The following is an 18,222-nucleotide window of genomic DNA, read 5'->3' as shown; positions in this document are numbered from 1 at the left end:
GGACTGTCTGACTACTCTCTAACATTGCCCTTGGGCAGTGGCGTAGCGTGGGGGGTGCAGGGGGGGCCGGCAGCACCGGGCGCAACATCTGGGGGGGGCGCGCTCGCACTCGCAGCTCTCTGCCCCTACCTGGCTCACTCACTCTCTCTCACTGCAGTGCTGGCTGTGCGAATCCGATCCAAGCCGCTGGGTCGCCGCCCACTGTGGAGGGGGTGGGTGCCAGGCGTGCGGTGCGGAGAGAGAGCGAGGGACTATCTGGGGGAGGGACAGTGCAGCGGCCGCCCAGCGCAGCGCTGAGCGCGGGAGAGAACCACACCAGACCAGACCAGGCAGCAGCAAGAAGAAGCTGGCAGTGGCGGCAGGTTAGGGGTTAGGGGGCGCAAATTACTTGCCTTGCCCCGGGTGCTGACAACCCATGCTGCGCCGCTGCCCTTGGGAGTGTGTATGTTGCAAAAATGGGCAGAGTGGAAATTCTAAACTAGCCTTTAGTTACTAGAGGAAGAAGACAGTTAAGAATGTACTATACAAACCTTTTACTACCCGAAGTGATTTCATATTGTGTCGTGAATTAGCCCTTTAAACTACCAAATTTAAAATTGCAGCTGGTGCATTGTCTCCAATGAAAGTCCGCCTTTCTTTGTTTCTGTTGTTTGACTTAAAAGTGACCAATGTGTTCTGATCAGTGCTTTGTAGACCGACTCTGACAACTGTTGGTGAGAGTCACTGTTTGTTTCTCTGCCCAGCAGCCCTCTCTGTAACTTGAGATCTTTTGCACAGTTCTCATCTAAGTAAGCCTTGCAGGCATTTCCTCAGGGGACGCTTTAAGGCATTGAACTTGATAGGCCTTTCTTCTGAGCAACTAATGCTTAGGATCACCCTACAGAACTGGGACAAAGTGCAGATAGGGCTGAACCCCACACCCTTCGCTAGAAAGCATCTTTGTCTCTCTTTAACACCCAGCAGAAGAAAGTATTCTGTGTAACTCAAAAGTCTGAATACTTCTTTGTTAAATTCTTTCCAAATAAATCATCTTTGGATTCTAACAAAGCAGCACAATAATGTTTCATTGGAGGTAATTTGCATTATTTTTAATGAAAAGGCTTTCTGTTATGCAATGGAGATAGGATGACTGCCATGCACTCGAATTCTGAGGACTTCTCCAGACAACTTGTTTATTGAACCTTACACAGAGGTTAAATGATATCCAGTCTTTATTGAGCATTTATGCAGATTCGTTTACGGAGCAGTTATACTACAATCAGCACTGGCCCTTCATTCATCCTGATCTGCCGTGTTTTTCCTTCTGCCTCTTAGTAATTTGTTCACCCCATACTTTTCAATGTATTTCACCATCATGTCCAAATCTGCAAAAACTCCAATTCTTTAAAAAGTGCCTTTGTTTTGCCAGGGAAACAGAGCACTTTGATCCACTTAACCTAAATTTATAGTATGTGCTAGAATCTCTCTGACAAAACGGTGACAGTCAGCAGGCACCCTGAATTCAATTGCAAAGTCCCATCGGGTTGGAGTTTTACCCCCAAATAACACAACGCAGGTGGCGCTGTGGTCTAAACCACAGAGCCTAGGACTTGCCAATCAGAAGGTCAACGGTTCGAATCCCCGCGACAGGGTGATCTCTGGTTGCTCGGTCCCAGCTCCTGTCAACCTTGCAGATCGAAAGCACGCCACTGCAAGTAGATAAATAGGTACTGCTCTGGCGGGAAGGTAAACAGCGTTTCCATGCGCTGCTCTGGTTTCGCCAGAAGCGGCTTAGTTATGCTGGCCACATGACCTGGTAAAACTGTCTGCGGACAAATGCCGGCTCCCTTGGCCTATAGAGCCAGATGAGCGCCGCAACCCCAGAGTCATCTGCAACTGGACTTAACCATCAGGGGTCCTTTACCTTTACCTTTTTACGTGTGTATAAGACTGCAGCTTTACAGTACAACCCTATGCATGTCCACTTAAAAATAAGCCCCACTAAGTTGAATTAGGCTTACTCCCTGTAACTGCATTTGGGATTGCAGCCTTAATCTCTGTGTGCCTGGGAACATATGTTAATACAGTGGTGCCTCGGGTTACATAAGCTTCAGGTTACATACGCTTCAGGTTACAGACTCCGCTAACCCAGAAATAGTACCTTGTGTTAAGAACTTTGCTTCAGGATGAGAACAGAAATCGTGCTCCGGCGGCGTGGCGGCAGCAGGAGGCCCCATTAGCTAAAGTGGTGCTTCAGGTTAAGAACAGTTTCAGGTTAAGAACAGACCTCCGGAACAAATTAAGTACTTAACCCGAGGTACCACTGTAGTCACTTTCTGCAGTGCTTCTCTGCTTCCACACAAATGTCTAATGGTAACTGAGGCTGAGCAACTAAGAGGAAAGATCTCTTAAAGGTGCAACATTCTCTCCCTTTCTCTTTAAGGAATATGGTTAAACATCAAAACTAATGTTTCATATCAATCCATTCAGAGAAATTTAGTAGCTCCATTAGCCCTGCGCCAATAGCCCTGTGTTTAATTCCCTGAAGGACTTGTACACTGCCAATGCATTCAAGCGCAATTACAGAACCAAGGAGCAATCATTCAATAGGTGTTCAAATATTTTGCGACAGAATCCCATACAGCCTTAGTCCATTATCATCATTTTCAGATCATTCACCGTGTGGCTGGATGCACCCAGACGCAGGAGGAGAGTAATGATTATACAGAGGCAGGGCTGCTGCTGCTGCATTGCTTCTCTAGGTCCTGCTAAATTTAAACAAGCTATTATTTAAACGGATGGGACGCGGGTGGCGCTGTGGGTAAAACCTCAGTGCCTAGGACTTGCCGATCGTATGGCGGCGGTTCGAATCCCCGCGGCGGGGTGAGCTCCCGTCTTTCGGTCCCAGCTCCTGCCCACCTAGCAGTTCGAAAGCACCCTTAAGTGCAAGTAGATAAATAGGTACCGCTTTATAGCGGGAAGGTAAACGGCGTTTCCGTGTGCTGCGCTGGTGCTGGCTCGCCAGTTGCAGCTTCGTCACGCTGGCCACGTGACCCGGAAGTGTCTCCGGACAGCGCTGGCCCCTGGCCTCTTAAGTGAGATGGGCGCACAACCCTAGAGTCGGACACAACTGGCCTGTACGGGCAGGGGTACCTTTTATTATTTAAACGGAATCTATTTGACACGCTCCCGGTTTTCGTTTCATTGCTTTGGGAGGCAAGCGAAGCGTTCAGAACTCTATTAGGGCACATCCAACAGATGCCAAACTAGAACCGGAATTTATTTTATTGTAGTAGCTGTATTGTGGGTCCAGTGTGAAAATAGGAGGATTTGATCAGTGAAGCATTCCTCCCACACTAAGAGCTGTATGCTTTGCCCCACCAGCAGCGGTGTGCCCCATTTTACCCTACTGCTGCTTTTCAAGTTGGGTGGGGCACCCGTGGCAGTGCTGCCTCAGAAGCTTCTGCCACCTGAGGCAGCTGCTTCACCTTGTCTCATGGTTGGGCCGGGCCTGTTCCCCACACAGACCGTCACTGATCCACAGTGGATATTTTTTTTCTTTTTGCAAAAGACTAGCACTGTCTGCTCTTCTAGAATCCTAACTTGATTTGGAAATATATGAGGCTAACTTGCACTGAATCAAAACATTGATCTGTCTAGTCCAATGTTGTCTTACTTGCCTGCTAGCCAGGGTTCTCTCAAGCACAGAGCTATCCCAGATACCAAAATTTGGGCCAAATCTTCAGTGGTGGTCAGATTTCTTTTCTACAAGGATCGGTCTTTGTCTTGGGTGGTTTTAATGAACCAAGATATGCTGTCAACGATTATTTCCACTGATGGCTTTCTGATAGTCAACGATGATAGTTTATTGTTTTATCTGTAGGAATTAAGGACAGATGGTCGGTCTCCTATGAGCTGGGACTCTCTTAAAATTTTGCGCATCAAAGTGATACTTTCCAGCTTTTGGAAAGGGCAGAGAAATGGTTTAGAGTCAGTGTGCACAAAGAGATAATGTTTGCAGGCAGAGATTTGGCACTCAGCGAAGCATTTCGGGACGCAAGGGCTCTGTCTTAGGATCTGATGCAGGGTTTAGTGATGTGTAAAAGCAGCTGTTTGCCAACAGTATGCTCCGCTTGCTTATTTGTTTGTAGATAAAACAAATATTACCTGTGCTCTCTCACTGAAAGGAAATTAAATGCTGTAACATTGACCTTGGCTATCTTACTATTAAGGGAAGTGGAGATCATGTGACAAAATCTCTCCCAATAGGACGGTTTCCATATTGTAAACCACAATTCCTTCTGTGAAGATCCTAAACTTGAAAGTAAATTTAGTGTTCTGAGGATTGTAAAGTAGTTAAAATAAATTGGAATATGCATAATTCTGTGGGTGAATAATGTTTACTGTGAAGATGAACAATGCTGAAAGGGTATTGGATTAACCTCACAGCAAATAGTGAAACTGTGGGGATAAATACCTTTCTTGTTTCTGGCAAGACGATCCTACTCAGATTCCTTGGAGCTGACCAAATCAGCCACCGCCAGTCGAGAGAACAGACTGACTGGGCTGAGGAATGCTGTATAAATGGTCCTCACTGGGCACAGTGTGACCCAGATTGCCCTGTTTTGTATAAATTTGTGTAAAAGTACTTGGTGTTAGTCAGATGCTAACAAGAGACATATAAATGTCAGCCAGTAGGAATTAGGTCTGGAGTTTAGCTCATTGGTGTGATTTGGTGGCCAGTATGGCGCTGTGGTCTAAACCACAGAGCCTAGGGCTTGCCGATCAGAAGGTTGGTGGTTCGAATCCCCGCGGCGGGGTGCGCTCCCGTTGCTTGGTCCCTGCTCCTGCCAACCTAGCAGTTCAAAAGCATGTCAAAGTGCAAATAGATAAATAGGTACCACTCTGGCGGAAAGGTAAACGGCGTTTCCGTGCGCTGCTCTGGTTCGCCAGAAGCGGCTTAGTCATGCTGGCCACATGTCCCAGAAGCTGTATGCGGACAAACGTCGGCTCCTTTGGCCTTTAGAACAAGATGAGCGCGCAACCCCAGAGTCATCCATGACTGGACCTAATGAACAGGGTTACCTTTACCTTTACTTTATGTCATAAGAGCATTTCAGCCTTTTCCCCAAACCTCTGCAGCCAAAATGTAGTAAGAGCACAACAGTTTGAAGTATCACTGAATTAAAGAATTGTAGATTTGGAAGGGACCAGGAGGGTAAACTAGTCCAACTCTGTGCAATGCAGCAATCTTTTGCCCAACATGGGGCTCGAACCCACGAACCTGAGGTTAAAAAATCTCATGCTGTACCAACATAGCTAAGAGGGAATGCTACAAGCAATTCTCTGACCAAAGTGACTGGTCAGGAGGGAGACTGGTGCCCTAAGAATCACATGCCGTAGTAGGATATTTAGGGCCCTGAATTTGTATTTATGACTGTCATTTCATTTTGCATGCCTATCTCAAAAACATGTGCATTTAGGACAGCTTTCCCAACCTGTTTCCTTCCAGGTGTGCTAGCTAGGTCTAATTGGAGCTGTAGTCCAAAATATCTGGAGGGCATCAGGTTGGGCAAGGCTGGTTTTAGTCAAAGCTGCTGGGACTGGTTGCCTTCTCAATGACACGTCCAAGGCAGAACTTACTCAAAGAATTCAAAACCTGCAGATAGTATGAATAGGTTTTTACTATGCAATATGACTCTAGTATCACCAGCTAAAACAGTGAAGACCAGCGACACCAGTTAGATTGGTAAATACTCTGTGGTTGCTATAGTTCTGGTTCTCAGTAAAAAGTATGACCAAAGACCAAGAATCCTGGATTGGACAAGCATTTCATTCCATCCAAAGAGCAGCTGGGCTGGCATTCTACTTGGGAGGCCCCCAGATGAAAAGGGAGATTTTGCACAATCTCTGCCAAAGTTTAGGCTCAAATCTGCATCAAAGCTAAAACAAAACTTAGAAAAACGCTTCGCCTGGACCACAACCTTCCAGGTACTGATCACAACCAATTACCAAAATGACAGTATTCTGGTTGATAAGCAAAGCAAGCTCTTAACTCCCCACAAGTGTATAGGAATGCGCCCGAAGGATCTCACACCATTAAATGAAGCAATGCTTCTTGCTGTTGATAAATCAACCATGAAGAAACATTTAGCGAAACTACTTTTGAACGCAGCAGGTGGCTTTGGTATTCTGCCGCCAATTTTTTCATCACAGGACTGAAGAAATTCTATGGATAGATGAACCTTCTTCTAAAGCCTGAGGTTGTGAAAGTTATTTAATCTAACCTGGATGTAGAAATCTGAACAAATTTAAAATTACCAAACATTTCTTCGTTGTAAGTGGCAGCAAACACCATAGTTTAACTATTTGATGTGTGAAGTACATTCTTTTGTCTGCCCTGGATTTCCCAACATTCATTGGATGCCCCCAAATTCTGGTGTTATGAAGCAGAATCTTCTCTCTATCCACTTTTCCTACCAACATGCATAATTTTGTAAACTGAGCCTAATGAGGAACGGTTGAGGGAGTTGGGTATGTTTAGCCTGGAAAAGAGGAGATAAGATAGCCATCTTCAAATATCTCAAAGGCTGTTACATGGAAGATGGAGCAAGCTTGTTTTCTCCGGCTCTGGAGGGTAGCACTCGAACCAATGACTTCAAGTTACAAGAAAGGAGATTCCGACTAAACACTAGGAATAAATTTCTGAGATGTTTAACAGTGGGACGGACTCCCTCAGAAGGTGGCGGACTCTCCTTCCTTGGAGGTTTTTAAGCAGAGGATAATGCGCACTCAGGTCCAGTTTAAGAGCCAATATCGACTTTACTTGAGATTCCTGCATTGCAGGGGGTTGGACTAGATGACCCTCAGATTCCTTTCCAACTCTACAATTCTATTATGTTTCCTCAGAGGGGCATTACTCTACTCATCCCCAGTCAGTTTGGTTGCCCGGTTCTGCACCTTTTCCAGCTCTGCAATATCCTTTTGGAAATGCAGTGACCAAAATTCCAGTAGGTAGTCCAAGTATTTGTCACACTGTTTGAGGGCACATTCATACGCCACCATCCAAGCCATAGGACTGTCTGACTGTGCATCTGGTAGTTGTTTCTCTGAATGATCTAGTGAACAAGAGTATTTGTCAGCTACCAATACAGTGGTACCTCGGGTTAAGTACTTAATTCGTTCCGGAGGTCCGTTCTGAACCTGAAACTGTTCTTAACCTGAAGCACTACTTTAGCTAATGGGGCCTCCTGCTGCCGCCGCGCCACTGGAGCACGATTTCTGTTCTCATCTTGAAGCAAAGTCCTTAACCTGAAGCGTATGTAACCTGAAGCATATGTAACCTGAAGCGTATGTAACCTGAAGCGTATGTAACCTGAGGTATCACTGTATCATGTACCATTTTGAGGTTTTTCTTACAACCAAGCAGTATATAAATTTTTATGAAATAAATGATAAATAGGGTGAGATTCACCAGCATGCTCTCCCAATCGCTCTGCCTCTGCGAGCATTGCAACTTGCCAGATGGAAGAACCCCCTCTCTCCTTTCCTCATGCACATTTCTGGGGGTTCTCTCAAAAGCTTTCCCCGCCCATAGCAAATTTTGGGGGCATGCAGAGTGGGGGCAGGGTGGGGTGGAAGTGCGTTCACAGGGCTTCTGCTGACAGAGCTGGTTTCACAAATCCCGCCTGTAACATTGTGGTCTGCTTGTAAATTGCCACACCTTCTGCTTGTGGTGAGCAAGAATCGCCAGGTAACCAAGGCTGCAGCAATTGTTTGTTTTTATTAGCATACAGAGGAGGAGGAGGAGGAGTTTTTATAGAGCTCTTAGAGCACATGGTCCATCGCAAACCAAAAACACGAAGATTGCACCATTTAAATTTCAACAGTGATGAAGGGTGTGAGAGCAACAAACAACAGAAATGGGAGAAGCAAAGGGAACAAGGTCACAAATTACTAATATATACGTATATGGGCAGATGTGCTACCATATATATGTGTGTGTGTGTGTGTGTGTGTGTGTGTGTGTGTGTGTGTGATTAGTAGTGGTTTCAGGCTTATGCAAGGCTGATATTATTCTGTTAAGGAATAAAGGCAAGAAATAGCCGCACAGTGATTTGCTAATCCACTTTGGAAGAGCCTCCCAACAGCAAGATAAATAGCTGAATGTTATTAGTCTGCCTGCCTTTTATTTTCATTTACTGAGGGTATGTTCACATTAGTATATTGGAATGCAGTGAAGTCCCACGCACACACACCCTGCTGTGTTTCAAGCCACATTTGCACATGTCAGAGGGGACGTTTCACCCAATACTCATGATCTTTTTGGTTTCTCCACCCATGCAACTGCCCTAAAACTCTTATGTTCTCATCTGTGAGAATATGGTAGCTCAAACCCGAATCTCCCTGTCAAAACTTGACACCTAGTTAGCACTCTTGCCAAAAGGATGTTTTAAAACTAATTGATATCCTAAAAGGGACACATTATTTCTATCAACAGCAGCCATCGATTACCTTTTAAAGGTCGCGAGTGGCCTGTATTTATTAAATGGGTTGCAGCAGCTGAAGGTTTGGCTGGTTATTTGAAATCAATAGATGAGCTTCTGCTTCTCGGATCTGTAGTTCTCGGCAGCGTGCGGCTTTTGTCCTTTCCCTCTACATGATATAGGTGCCCTGGCTCAAAAGATTTGTGTTGTAGAAGAATGGCCAGCAGCTGTTTTGGAAAATGACTTCCACAGACTTATGGCAGCCTGTACTTATGCCAACCTATTCCAAACTGTGTCTTCTCAGTGACATCGCATCCTGGCTTGCACTCAGAACCATGCGCTCCCCCCCACCCCCTGGCTCTCCCCATTCTATGCCCCTGTGTCTTCTTACTCTTCTATGTCATCCCAGTGGAAGTTGCCTGCAGCAATAACATTCCTATGGAAGTCCATTTCAGGGACAGAACTGACGTGAAATAATTGTCTCTGGGCCACAGTCCTAATAATCGTCTGTAGCCTGATCTCACGACCCTTCCCCTCCCCAACCCCTGAACCCAGTTATCGGCTAAGAAGATGTGATTTCAAGGAATAGTCACATATCATGCAGGGTTAAACCACAAAGCCTAGGGCTTGCTGATCAGAAGGTCGGCGGTTCAAATCCCTGCGATGGGGTGAGCTCCCGTTGCTCGGTCCCTGCTCCTGCCAACCTAGCAGTTCAAAAGCACGTCAGAGTGCAAGTGGATAAATAGGTACCACACTGGCGGGAAGGTAAACGGCGTTTCCGTGCGCTGCTCTGGTTCACCAGAAGTGGCTTAGTCATGCTGGCCACATGACCCGGAAGCTGTACGCCGGTTCCCTCGGCCAATAAAGCGAGATGAGCGCCGCAACCCCAGAGTCAGTCACGACTGGACCTAATGGTCAGGGGTCCCTTTACCTTTGCCTTTATGCAACCACTGAAGCAAAGACTTGACAAAATAATGTTTTTGTTTCGTACACCAGCTTCTACTGCACCAGCAACAATGGGCTTCAGTTCTGACATATACAAAGGCAACTGTAGGTTGCCAAGCCTGTAGCTCAGATACCCAGATGCAGAAGTTGAAGTTGGGGAGGTCAGGAAGGCCTGGACATTAACTGCTTACCACCGCTTGGTGTGGTGAGCAGTGTCCCTGCAACCTCTAGTGAGGACCCTTGCCTCTGTCCAGACTGGCTCCACCTAGGTATATAAGAGGTCTTCCTGCCTCATAGGCACTTGGATTGAGTATCAAGGTCTTAATTTGTACAGTGGTACCTCGGGTTAAGTACTTAATTCGTTCCGGAGGTCTGTTCTTAACCTGAAACTGTTCTTAACCTGAAGCACCACTTTAGCTAATGGGGCCTCCTGCTGTCGCCGCGCCGCCGGAGCACGATTTCTGTTCTCATCCTGCAGCAAAGTTCTTAACCTGAAGCACTATTTCTGGATTAGCGGAGTCTGTAACCTGAAGCATATGTAACCAGAAGCGTAAGTAACCTGAGGTACCACTGTATTTCCGATTCTGACGACCTGACTCCCGATTTTACCTCTGGTCCTGATTTCCCTTTGGTCTCAACTTCCCAGCTCACTTTATACCATCGTCCACAGCCCAGATTTGACAGGGACATCTTGGCTGTGTGAGTAGGAAAAAAAAAAGATTGCAAGCCAAGCAGAAAACAGCTTCCCCCTTTGCTTCTCACTCCTCGCCCTAGAGGATTTTGTTCCTTCCACCGGGGTTGCAGCCTCTGCGGTGGTTAAATCCCTGAAATTTCAGGTCCAGCCTCACCCCCACCCCCACTGGATGAGATCATAAGGACAAAAGCAAGCAAGGTCAGGAAGTTTGTGTTCCGTCTCTATAAGGTTTTGTGGGTTCTGTATTTGTCTAAAGAATTTATATTAATTTGGGGAGGGGAGGGGAGACCAGGAAAGATTGAGGAAAGTTTAGAGAATGAAGTCACATAGGGTCTAAATAAACAGATATCCGAGCCCCGGTTTTTAAACTGCTGCCGGTTTAGGGTTGATCTCAAAATGTGATTAAGCTGGTGTGGTATTTTGCTTTCCAGCGTATTTATGTGATCCCTCTTGGTCTGACAAAAGCATTACAGCACCTTTCGGGAGAAATGCTAAAGAGGCCCATATGGTGGAAGCTTTGGCAAGCTCTGAATTCTGTCTGTCATGCTGAGCCTGATTTCCTGCACCGCTGCTGCCTTCATTCTCCCATATTTGGAAGTTGGCCGATGGCTGAGAAATCCCTTGCGGGTTCCTGTTTAAATTCCAGAGTCACTGTTACACTCAAGTTGTGTAAATCAAGCACAATACAAAGGGAAAAGCCAGGGAGCAGAAGCTTCACTAACTCCCTCAAGAGGAAAGCTGTCTGCCCTTGGGGGGGGTGTGTGTGTCTGTCTGTGTGTGTTTTGTGCACACAGTCCTGCTTTGCTTCTGCTCATTTTGCAGTGGTTGAAAACCCTCACTTTCCCAACTCTGCCGCAGTAGACATTCCTGCTCACTCTTGCAATGTAGGCTCTGTGCCAATCTAACTTGTGGGTTTTCCAGACCCCACCTCAAAGTGCACTTCTCTCAGACTTGGGCTGTGTATATGTTAACTTGTTTGTAGCATAAAAATGTAGCTTTTCTCAATCTGGATGCTCATCATCGACACACTGCTTTCCATCTAGATTGATTCTAGATCCTGCTGTCCACAAGGAAACCCTCCCCTCAATTAGGTACCCATGCTTTTTCCTCCCTGTGCATGCTTCAGGGGAATGAAGAAGGAAGCCCCTCCACATACTAGCTAAAAGTGTGGCTGTTGAGATGTTTCACCGGTGCACACACTAGTAGTGGTGTTTGGGGGGGGGCAGCTGGAGTGACCCCATTCCTTACATCAACACACAAAGTATGTTCATTTGACCACCCTTAATGTCAATCTCAATGCCGGGAAAAAGCTTCTGTTCATTTCTGCATATCGAATTTCAGTTGCAGATGCAAAAGCAGAACAGGAAGTTTGGTGATTCTAATTTTTTTTTGGCCATCTGGTGACCCTGGTCCAGAACGGGTGTCCTTTTCATGCACTACAAGTTCCTGAACTGCCTTCTGGCTTGCCACTTTCAGATGTGGCAAGTGTCAGCAGCTGCCTACGCCACATTTCTGAGCTGGACAGAAAAATGTAAGTGCAATAACGATTGCCTCATATTTGAGGTCAGCAATATGAACAGCCCTCAGACTTGTATTTCCAAGCCTGGAAATACCAGTCTTGATGACATGAGAAACCCAGAGTAACCGAATGATCCAATCACATGATGCAGAGATTCAATAATCATCCGCACTTGTAGGAGGCCAATTGGAAAGAAGGAAGTCCAGATGGCTCACTGGGTTCATACTGGATAAAGTAAACACAGCTTTACTTTCAGCTAAACTGCTCATACCATGTATCTGGAAACCCAGGAAAGGTGGGTCCTGGAAAACCTCTGTGCTGTCTATGAGCACTGTCAAGTTCTGCAACAACGGACATAGTCCAAAGTTTCACAACCACCAGCAACTCAGCTATACAGTTGCAACTACATATAACGCTTTAAGTGCTTTTAAAGTGCATTATACAAATGTGACACTAGATGGCGATGGTGAGCTTATGGGCAATTCAATATATGTTTTAAAACATTTTTTAAATAAAGCATTTCCACAGCGTTTTTTTACATATGTCTAGATTCGGCTCAAATTCACTCCGTGTGGATACCAAACCCACCATTCTGGTTCTGCAGCATTCTTGCAGGGTACCTTGACGATGGCTTAGACTACGAGAGCAAAGTGAAGGGCAAGGCACAATCTGTGCTTAGAGTGTAAATGTGTAGATAAAAAACCCCTGTACCCAGAAAAACAAGCCTGCCAGAGAAAGCAAAATTAGAAACTTGCTCCACAATCTCTCGTTCTCTCTGTGGCAGGAATGTTTGGTTTTGAGAAACATTCAGTTGTGCAAGCTTCCACCTGTAGCCCAAAGTGGTCCATACATGATAAAAACCAGCCCTTTGTCTTCCTGTACTCTTACAACTTAAAAAGCATCTTAAAAAGCATCTTAAAAAGCAGAGACATCACCTTGCCAACAAAGGTCCGTATAGTTAAAACTGTGGTTTTCCCAGTAGTGATGTATGGAAGTGAGAGCTGGACCATAAAGAAGGCTGATCGCCGAAGAATGGATGCTTTTGAATTATGGTGCTGGAGGAGACTCTTGAGAGTCCCATGGACTGCAAGAAGATCAAACCTATCCATTCTGAAGGAAATCAGCCCTGAGTGCTCACTGGAAGGACAGATCCTGAAGCTGAGGCTCCAATACTTTGGCCACCTCATGAGAAGAGAAGACTCCCTGGAAAAGACCCTGATGTTGGGAAAGATGGAGGGCGCAAGGAGAAGGGGACGACAGAGGACGAGATGGTTGGACAGTGTTCTCGAAGCTACCAGCATGAGTTTGACCAAACTGCGGGAGGAAGTAGAAGACAGGAGTGCCTGGCATGCTCTGGTCCATGGGGTCACGAAGAGTCGGACACTACTAAACGACTAAACAACAACAACAACTCTTACAACATCTCTCAAATATGTTTTCAGACACAAATGAGATCATGGCTACTGAACCGGCTGATATTAGGCTAGCTATACCAGTCACAGAGAGTAGCTGGTAGGATATGAGAGATTCTTGTGGATGAAAACCCATAGGGCTGCCTTTTGTTTGAATGTGAACATTTCCACCATGGCTCCATTTGTGAGATGCTCTCCCCAGGGAGGCGCACCTGACACCTTCATTACATACCTTTGGGCAAAAACATTCCTCTTCTCTCAGGCCATTGGCTAATTAAACAATCTATGATCTTTCAGTCTGGAGGTATTGTTTTCATTTGTTACTGTGTTCTGTATTTTTGCGTTTTTACCATGTAAAACATGGATGAAGAGGTGTGTGTGCCGAAATTTAATAAATCAGGTCCTCCCTTAAAGAGGGCATGTATTGCAGTGAGACCTGGACAACCGACACCCTGAGTTGTGGGTGGGTACAATTGATGAGCCACAACACCCGATTGGCAGGTCCCTCAAAGCTGGGTACAATCTGGCCAATGGGACGCAGTCTAAACAGTTTGAGGGGCCTATTTATGCCCATGCACGTGACCCAGAGCTTCCTCTTTCAGCGCTTGCATTTGGAACACCTGCCCACCTCTCCCTACCTTTAGGGCCTGTTGCGTTTGACCTTGCTATGTCATCATGTGTCGTCTGTCATTGGGACAGGGGCATGGCAGGGATTTCCCCCACTTGCCTGATTGGTTGTTGCCGTTTGGGTTTTGCTCGCCTCGTAGCAAATCGTCACAATTTGTAAGGTTGAGGATAGGCTCTGGTTCAGGTGACAGGGATGGGAGAACGCTCTCACCATCTCTATGTGAAGGGTATTCCGTTAAAGGAATCCAGGGACTCGATGGTTTGGTCAACCCCTGTGAAGGGGTTGTGCCCGTGCCTGAGTCCAGGGGGACATTTGGGTGGTGGAGATAGCCTGTGCCCAGCTTTCCACTTATCCAGGTGTTCACCCTTGGCTGACCTATGCTGGTGTCCTGGGTCAGCGCTACCTGCATGGCAGGGAGCTAGTCGAAACAGAGTCTATGCAACCAGTCACTTTCTGTAATCAATAAAGTTGTGGCCTAAATTTTGAGTCAAGTGTGAATTTATTTAGGGGGGAGGTTTCTGGGTCTGAACATGCAAATAACAACAACAAGAGCAGCAAAGATGCTGTTGCACTTTCCTGGAAATGGTATCAATATCCCCTCTGACCCAGGCATTAGGGTAACCGGCATCAATATCCTCTCTGTATAGGCATGCAAGAGAAACCTTTTAGCTGCTCTCTGTTTGCAAACTGCATGCTTCCTCAAATTCCCCAATGCCTCGCATGGTTTGGCTCCTGTTTATAGAATGCTGCGAAGATTAAAAGCTTTGCGTAATTCAGGTGCTAAGCGTTGCTATCTCAGGGGTTGCTTTGAACACGAAATTTCCCTAGTAATTGCTCTGGAAGGCACATTTTGTAATTCATCCGGCTTTATCTTTGGTTTGTGGCATGCTTATATTACGAGCGACAACATGGGCGCTTGTGGGTAGGTTGGCCACATTGCATGTCGTTAAGACAACAACAAGGGCACTTGGGGATGGATTAGTCACAACTCTAGCCTTTTACTGCACATAATATCTTCATAAACATTTTTTCCCTGAAGTCCCACCGCTACGGGACACCCTGCTCCCCTCCGCTATGGGCCTTCTTCCCCATTGCTTCACCTCCTACGGCTGCAGCACTAAAACTACTAGCACAGTTGCAAAGCTAAGTAGGGTCTGGTACAGTTTCAAATTGGGTGGGGACCCATGTGTTGTGATCCCTAGATGAACCTCGGGGGTCCCTTCCAACTCTACGTACTATGATACTGTGGTTCTGTTCTGCCCATGACCTACTGAGTCACCCCGTCTTCGATCTCTTTTCTCTGTGATCTTCCCAATACAGTCGTACCTTGGATTCCGAACGTCTTGCGAGTCGAATGTTTTGGCTCCCGAATGCCGCAAACCCAGAAGTGAGTGTTCCGGTTTGCTAACATTCTTTGGGACCCGAACATCCGATGGGGCTTCCGGGGCTTCTGATTGGCTGCAGGAGCTTCCAATCAAAAGCTACGCTTTGGTTTCCAAAAGGTTTGGAAGTCCAACGGACTTCCGGAACGGATTCCGTTCGACTTCCAAGGTACCACTGTGTCTGCATTTCCGAGTATTTCCAACTCTATACATTCGCTTCTGTGCTTTGATGGTGCGACAACATAGTCTCATCTTACCATGCACCGTCGCAATTGCATGTTTTTTAAGTGAACACCATGCAAATACAGCAAAGCTTGTGTGTGATGTGCATTGTGTTGTATTACACATACATACATGTGTATGGTTAGTTAAGCAATGATGGTGTGGATGCTCATTTTTAAATATGTCATTATCATGGTTATTATTAACATAAAAATGAGATCACAAATTTATTTTATATCCCATGCAAAGATTTTTAACCAGTCCACCTTGCTGGGGGCCCCAATCCCCCTCCACTGGACTCAACCCCACTCCTCCACTCCAGTGGCCTTGGATGGGAGAATTGCAAGGAGGCAGCTAAAAATGTAGGGAGGGCCTCACTCTCATTTGACATTGAGATGCATTCCTCCAACTTCAATCTATGATTGAAACATCTTGGACAACCTATGGGTGTAATAAGAATCTGTATTGTCATTGTTCAGTTCTTGGATAGCAGTAGAGTAAGAGGGACACAAAGATGTAGCTCTCTTTATAAAAAGCAGCCAGAGATTAACCTCCTGAATTATCTATTAGGTGTGTATTGTGAAGGCTGAGAATATCTTATTGAGCTTTCATTTGCCTCTCCATATGTTGACTTTCTCTGTTCCATGTAGGAACGTAAGAAGATATTTATTTACATTCTGCCCTGCATTCGTTGCATGCAACGCTGTTTCCATTCTACTGCAGTTTGGCTTCTGACAAAAACTATGTTGCTCAACTTTCTGTCCGTGCTGGCAAATTTTTATAGAATTAATTAGACAATTATGTCATCATTATGTTTTTTCCACACTATTCATTTCAGTGCAAAGGAAACAATGCATATAGGGGCCATTACCAATTGTGTATCATATATACCATTTGCAGTTGGAAAACAACAAGAAGAAATACTAATCTGGAAATGAAACGATAAGCAAACATTGGCAATTTCTACTCCCATTTCCTTTTTAGCCAGAATTCTCCAGCATTCCTAGTTCCGTGTGGCATAAAGAAAAATGTGCACAGTCTCGTCGGACTATTATTTGGGTAGTTGTTCTTGTGTGGTTTGGCAAATAAAAAGCTTTGTGGATTCATAAAGCTCTGGAGTGCATACTTAGATAAAGAATGGTGGCGGATTAGCCTAGTTCAATTATGTGACCTCTAACTCTGCCAGAACAGCCCTCACTGGAAAAGAAGCACATTTGTGGTAGTGCTTGGCGATGCCATGGAATATGCATGACATTCCAACTGCTCAGGGAATTGATGTTGGCACCTGAACGTGTACAAACAGTTTGAAGGGAAGGCAAAGGCCAGTTTGTCTGGGATTAAAACCCGACAGAGTGAGAGAGTCCAGACGTGATAACAGCTATATGGGACAGACAGCGGCTTGGATAGCTAAGTAGGAAGAGGTCCCAGGAAATAAGGAAGCTAAGATATAACAATTTCCCTGTTGCGGTGTCATGTCCCCCAGGGAAAGTGACTTTCATCAGCGTTTATATGCCAAGTGAACATTTATATTTATACTCTTTTGAGTAACTCTTTGGCTTGCTCCTGCTTGGTTAGTTGGGTGTCAACTGCTTTGTATTCATTTGTAGTCTGGTTACATTTATATTTTAAGGAGCAAATAAGAACTCAGGGGCTGAGGAAGGAGTTTGAATGGTAGGTATCAGCCAGGTTTTGCTTTGCCGTTGTGGTAGATTCTTTGCCTTCTGAGAGGTGACCTCCATTGAGAGAAGAAAATGAGAATGAGTCTGGCCCAATGCAGGCCTCATCTTGTCATCTTTGTTCTAGATACAGCCCACAGACAGCCCAAAAAGAACTGGGCCTGCCATGTGACAAGGTGAAGTACCTGTTCCGGGTGATACCATGGGAGGATGGAGTATGTGAAAGCAGGAAACGAATAGTGCACCAAGACTTTTTTTGAAGTTTTGGCTCTTGTAGGGGAGCATTTGAGCTCTGTTTCAGGCAGAAACCCCCATCCGGCTTAGACTAGACCAAGCTAATTTCTTAATGCTGCAGTCCTGTGCACACAGTTGTACCTTGGAAGTCGAACAGAATCTGTTCCAGAAGTCTGTTCGACTTCCAAAATGTTTGGAAACCAAAGCGTGGCTTCTGATTGGCTGAAGGAAGCTCCTCCAGCCAATCACAAGTTGCGGAAGCCCCGTCGGACCTTCGGGTTCCAAATAATGTTTGTAAACCAGAACACTAATTTCCGGGTTTGCGGCGTTCCGAAGCCAAAACGGCCAAGTACCAAGGGCGTTTGGGATCCAAGGTATGACTGTATTTGCTTAGAGAGTGAGCCTTACTGAATTCAATGAGACTTGTTTCAGAGTACAGGTTTTTTTTTCTTTTTTTGACACCACTCAGAAAATACAAAAACCACCTGGGCAAAGTATGTGTGGACTGTGCACTACAAATGGAAAAATTCAGACACATTAACCTCCAAAAGGAGCAGCCCTTATAGAAAGTGGAGACACCAGCATATTGATCACAGAAAAAGATGGGTTTAGAAAAGCCACGAGCTACAATTCTGTGTATTTTTAACAGCATACTTGCTGTGTCATGCTATACAAGACCAGATAGGGTAGACTTGTTTTGTGTCATTAGAAAAGGCAAGAGCTGTCTTAACTCTCAAATATAATCAAGCCAAGAGTTTATATTTGGCCTCATGTGGATTTACTTTATTTCCTTACAACACCTGCTTTCTGTCCTTCAGACATTCCTCCAATCCATACTCATGCTGCTATCGTTGTTGCTTCATTCCATGGCGTTTCAAGATAAACCACTTAGAATGCAATACGGTTAATAAAATGTTTTGTATTCCAGAGCAGTTGGCACTCAAAGGGAGAGGCCAGAAAGGCATACTAAGCTTGTGGTTTCTTTTTGGAATTACTAGGCACCCTCCAATATTTCGTGGCTGAAAGTAGGGACACTCTTGTTTAC

At 45.5% G+C, this 18,222-nt stretch overlaps 1 long non-coding RNA gene across 1 annotated transcript in view; it reads right to left on the bottom strand.

Annotated features, from left to right (window-relative positions):
* The window catches only part of LOC308477722, a 137,531-nt gene that overhangs the window by 42,561 nt on the left and 76,748 nt on the right, over positions 1–18,222 (bottom strand). The window lies entirely within an intron of this gene.

This window comes from Podarcis pityusensis (genome assembly GCF_964106645.2).
Source record: "Podarcis pityusensis genome assembly, chromosome: 5".
NCBI classification, from domain to species: domain Eukaryota; kingdom Metazoa; phylum Chordata; class Lepidosauria; order Squamata; family Lacertidae; genus Podarcis; species Podarcis pityusensis.
The sequence above is the reverse complement of the archived record's forward strand: the minus strand, read 5'-3'. Positions and strand labels throughout refer to the sequence as shown.